Source organism: Polypterus senegalus, chromosome 12, assembly GCF_016835505.1.
Source record: "Polypterus senegalus isolate Bchr_013 chromosome 12, ASM1683550v1, whole genome shotgun sequence".
In the NCBI taxonomy this organism is placed as follows: Eukaryota; Metazoa; Chordata; class Cladistia; order Polypteriformes; family Polypteridae; genus Polypterus; species Polypterus senegalus.
This window is the reverse complement of record NC_053165.1, coordinates 66,682,443-66,688,442: the sequence shown is the minus strand read 5'-3', so window position 1 is coordinate 66,688,442 and position 6,000 is coordinate 66,682,443.

Here is a 6,000-nt window from a genome sequence, read left to right as displayed (position 1 = left end):
CGGCTTCCCTGCGCTAACTGAAACCGATGTACGTACTTATTTCAGTGGTATGACGCCACTGTCGGCCGCCATATTGAACTTTCCAACAAAAACAACGTGTCATGGTTGAGGAAGAGAGCTATCCTAACACTAAGAAATGACATGACTACGACTATAGACCACATTTTACTTCAATAACTACCTTCACAACGGAAAATATATCAGTCTGTGGATTCAGTTGTAGAAGTGGAAGACGCGGTGCACTATCCGGTAGAGTTTCTCCACACTCTGAATCTTCCAGGCACTCCTGAGCATAATCTAATTTTGAATGTTGGGACACCAATAATGTTACTGAGAAACTTACAGCCACCTAAACTTTGTAACGGCACGAGACTTCAGGTCACGTGTCTGCAAAAGAACCTAATTGAGGCAACTATTTTTACTGGCAGTGGCTCAGGGGAGAGAGTTTTTATTCCTCGCATCCCCATTATACCCTCTGATCTCTCATTTCAATTCAAACGCCTCCAATTTCCAGTAAGGCTCTGCTTCGCAATGACAATTAATAAGTCTCAGGGACAGACCCTACAAAAGGTTACTATTGATTTGAGGCAAGATTGCTTATCTCCTGGACAACTTTACGTTGCATGCTCAAGAGTAAGCTCGCACAGCTTGGTCATATTACAACTGGAGTGCTGCACTGACAACGTGGTATACAAAGAGATCCTTAACAAATAATCATTGGTATATTTTCCCTCAGTTTAAAAAGGTTTACTTTTCTTCTTAATAAAAATTTTAAGGCAGTACTTCGTCGCTGCAAAGCGCAGGTGTTTTGCTAGTATATATATATATATATATATAGTATATAGATATAGATAACTACAGAATAAGGGTTCAGAATCTTGAAAGTTCATCCTATGTTCATTTCTAGAAAGTGTACAGATGTGATTAAAAAAGGCAAATAGGATGTTAGGTTACATAGTGTCACACACATGCGCATGGGAGGCAGCTAAAGGGCTTGAGTAAGTGCAGTTCCGAAGCATGCCGGGATGTGGCAGAGTGCACTGACTCTTTTTCTCCCTTTCCTGTAGACCATTCACGGGAGATCCCACCTGGCTCTTTTGACGTCACTTCCAGGACCGAGCCTATGGAAGAAGACATTGCCGGCCCCAGCCCCTGTGATGTCACATCCGGACTTGAACCAATGGCTGAAGACCATGAGCCCGATCCATATGATCACACTTCCTGTCTTCCCCTTTAAAAACCTGCACCTTTTCCCTAGTCCCTCAGTTCTGTTTTGGACTCGGTTTTGTGCACATCAGTGCTGTATTTTGCTAATCATTACTTTTGCAGCCAGGATACCAGATTATATGGGTGGCTGCCCCAAACCTTTATATGACTCTGTCTCATATTTATGACAATAGAATGATGCATCAAATAGAAATCAATAGGGATCATACTTCAGAATATGTGAGGCCTCATCTAAGACTATCTGCCTCCATATTGCAATAAAGGCAAAACAGTATTACAAGAAGTGCTGACAGGAGCTATTAGACTGGTTATTTGGAATGTGCAGTTGTCTGTATACTTTTAACAGTCAAACCTGGTGGTCGTCATCTTCTAGAAGCAATCAAAGTGTAAGGCTGAAAGCTGACCCAACACCAATTCACTGTTGCCCTGACTGCTCTGATCCGAATTCCAGATTAGATACAATTGGCCAAATCCTATTGTGTGAGCTGAGCATGAAGTTCCATCGGCATACGTCAATGGCTTACGGTTCAAAGGATCAACTGGCAATCCATGGAGACCTCTATCAGGCTCCTTCCATGACGATTGTGGTAATCAAGACATTCCCAGCAGTAGATATGCAGAGGTCACCGTTAGCACACAGGTATAGCGGCCGATGTGAGAGTATCAAACACTCATCCATACTCATTTGCACCACTGCCCATCTTGATCTCCTCTTGTAGCTTTCATGCATTTTAGGCAACTGCTTCTGAGTGCAACTCTCCTTTGTCATGTCAATGTTTAAGTACTGGTGATAATTATGTGACGTGCCAGAGAGACACGGGGAAAAAGATCTGGTGCATAGATGTGACTCATAGAGAAACAGACTAATTAAAGAAGTGTGATAACTTTTCAAGTTTTAAAAGTGTGTGTGGGTGTACAGATGTTGTAGTCAGTGACACTTCCATTTGTTTTTGGTAATAAAATGCTGTAGAACACAGCAGTGAATATGGCTTTACCCCTAAACAATGACTAGTACAATTAATCTTGTTCAAGAAGTTTGCAGCTTCTAGCATTGGCTCATTTAATGAAATAACTGTCGGAGTGTTTGTGTTGATGCCAGCCAGGTGCTTTTCTTCAACAGCTTTGTTGAAAGCTACTATATACTTCTTTTTGAAGGCTTTTTTTTTACTTTTAATATTAGATGATCTCTGTGTCGCATCTTATCGGAGAATATGTGTTGCCTTTTAATACAGTTTACGTGTATTTTAAAATGTTCGACCTTCCATTGCCTATCCTGCTCATCCAGCCTGCACTCAGAGGAAGCTGCAAAGAGGGAGCAGCAAACACCGCAAGAGATGTGAATCCGTCACAACAAAATGGATAAAAGCGGAGGAATCTGTATTCTCCAATTAACGTATCCTGCAGGTCCTTTAGAGGTGGGATGAAAAGCAGAAATGCGTCAGCCTGGATGGTTAATGAGAAAAAAATTCAAGAATATCAACTGGATAATATGGCTTTACTGTTTTTGGATAGTTTGATATAACATCACGAAGCTAAACACAAATTAGTGTTTAAAAGGGTTATTAGCATGTGGAAGCACTCGTGCTAAAGTGAAAAAGAGAGGACGACATAGTCCTCAGTTTAAAAAAAAGTGGAGGTTAGGTCATTGTGAATTTGTAATGTCTGATTTGACAATTGACCTCACTGTGTCTCTTCGGAGAATCCTTGGGTACTTCTGCTTTGACTTTGTGTTGAATGAGTGCTCGTGGAGTCCCGAATGAGGCACATTACCTGCATTGTCAGGGAGCGTCAGTTACGGCACTATGGCCATGTGGTGTGATTCCCTGAGGGTGATCCGGCTCGCAGGACCCTCATTTTTGAGGACCTGAGTGGCTGGACCAGGCCAAGGGGACACCCAAGTAACACCTGGCTGGCACAGATAGATGGTAATTTCCAAAGGGTGGGACTGGACCGCATGTCTGCCTGGGGGGGTTGTCAACTGTGATCCCGAGCTGTTTTGTCGTGTGGTTTGTATCTCAACGCGCTGTACCGGTGCATGATGCCCAAACTGACCTGACCTGACCTTACGGTTCCTTGTTTTGAATGCAAACCAGATAATGGAAACAAAAAACCACTGCCATGGTGTGGTGGGCTGACTTCTAGCATATAAGTTGTCTTTATTGGTAAACCAGACAAAGCAAGTGTAATATTAGTGTTTTACTTCATTGAGGAGAACAGTAATGCGTTGATGTTTACCTAACCGTACCCCCCAGCCTTTAGGACAGACTCAGGAGGAGGAATGTATGGTGAGGAGAACTGAGAATCAAAACACTTTGACAAGGGTGGCTGTGTTTGGACCTCGCGCTATAAGCCATCCACCACAGGAAGGCCATAAACTGACTAAACAAAGGAACTGGGGGATGAGTTGTATTTGTAATCTGTTGGTCTAAAGTATGGTTGTTAATGATTGGTTTTGAATTGGAGGCCATTCTCTATTACAACGCCTCATTTCTTCTTGTTTTGTGTAAGAATGGTATACACACTGTTGGTCACCCTGCCTTTACCTCTCTCTCTGAAGAGAAGACCATAATGAAAACAACTTTATCTTGGCAGCCATTCTGAGACAGGCATGTTGCCAGTTTCAGTACTCCATTTAAAGGCCATGTGGTAGCAAATCAAGCTGAGAGCCGCCTTAGGACGCAAGACTTACTGCTACCTATGCTGTAAAGGTATGGTTTGCTAATACTCACATTGCATTCTGCTTCCTTAATATTTTTGGGTATTTCTATCAATAATACATCATTAAATGTGTTGTTTATGTACAAGGGAAAGGGGGATGAAGTGCTAAAGTACTGATGACAGATTGTATGGGGATTTTAGACATTTTATTGAGGTCTACACAATAAAGAGTATAAAAGGCAAAAACATGGTCACAATAGGACCTTACACGATAATACACATGAGGAGAACATTGAAACTCTACACAGACACTGACGATGTTTAGTATTTGAGCCCTGCCATCTGGACTTGTGAGGCAGCAGTGCTTACCGCTGTGCCACCCTGCCCAAATACTATGTGCTCTAGAGTTAAACTCAATTATTATATGGTATGTGTTTGCCACAAATCCGACTCTGTACTGCTTGCTTGAGTCATGAACTCTTTTACCATTTGTATTCATTCATCCATTGGCTGGCCACATTTTGCCATAATAGTTTCATCATGACCTATGTCGCAGTAGGGGGCGCTAGTGCTCCCTTGAACCCTCAGGTACCACGCCAAACACCAGGTAAAAGCGCCACAATAATTCTTTTTATTATAATAATTACGTGCACTAAGCACCCTCCACTCCACACTACTTATAAATAACCAATAATCCAATAATAATATTAATAAACAATCCTCCACTCCCAGACGCGTTGCCCTCCTACCACCCAGCTCAGCTCAGCGTCTGGGAGTTCCCATGGTCCTTTTATACCCCCTGACCCAGAGGTGTTCCTGCCCAACAGTCCACAAGTCCTTATTCCTTCCGGGTCAGGGTAAATAGTCCTTATCTTCACCCCGGAAGCACATCATCCCTTCCGCTCATGTGACCTGGAAGTACTTCTGGGGTATATGGCAAAAAGAAGTCTTTGGTCCTCCCTGCAGCTCCCTCTTGCGGCCCATGTGGTATCCAGCAGGGCTGAGGATAAAAACTACAAAGTCCATGACCCCCTGCTGGTCTTCGGGGCACCTCCATACTGCAGGGAGGGCTCCATCTGGCAGCTTGGGGGACATGGCCGGAATACTCTGCCGGGCACAGTCCACACCTAGTATGGGGGGATATTTTAGACAAAATAAAATGAATAAAGAAATGTGCAAGTAGCCATTGCCCCTGCACTTCAGAACAGGTCGTCCAACTATACTTGGGTCCTGCCAGTACTTGGAGGGGGAGAGCAGCCAGGCTGCTGCTGGAAGACTTGTGTTGGTGAGGATAGCAAGGAGGTGCCTACCCTGTGGTCTGTGCCCCAGTGCAGTGACGGTGACACTGTGCTGTAAAAACTGGTGGCGTCCTTTGGGTGAGATGTGAAACTGAAGTCCTGACTTTCTATGGTCATAAAAGAGTGATTAGAGTTGGAGGAGGTCTTGATGTCCAGGCTAAATTGTCCATCATGGCCTCATCCATTCAAGTCCCATGTCCCTTATTGGCTAACTGTCTCTCATACCCCTTCACCACCTAATAGCTAAAGTATAGTGAGCATACGGGCACAAGCTTAGCTGCTGTTACATCATCCTGGTGGATGCCTACCCACTGGTGGAGGTTGAAGTGGTTCCCTGTTGTCTGTGTAAAGTGCTTTGAGTAGGCTGGAAAAGTGTTATATAAATGTAATCAATTAATTACCTAAAGTACAGTGAAATGAGACAATAAATAAATAATAACTTGAAATGTGAGTATAAATAATTAAATGTGTCTTGAAATAGATTTTTGTGGCTTATTTCTTTATGTATTTATTTCTTTTTTGATTAATTTATTTCGGTGACACCAAACGCAATATGAAATAAGCTCTGAAACGAGAACGGTCACTTTCACTCAGAGTTTAAGAGGGTGGGCTGTTGATTGGTGAATCGTCGGCAGAGGGTACATAAACCTTTAGCCATCAAGTGCCACATTTACAGAAGACACTTAAGATGCAGACTGCTAATGATGAATTTCTTGAATTAAAGTAGTTACTTCTCATCGTAGTTCTGGGCAGCCTTTGCTTGCATTCATATCCAACGTGCCTAGTCATAGCTCTGAAGATCGGCATGAGCCACAGG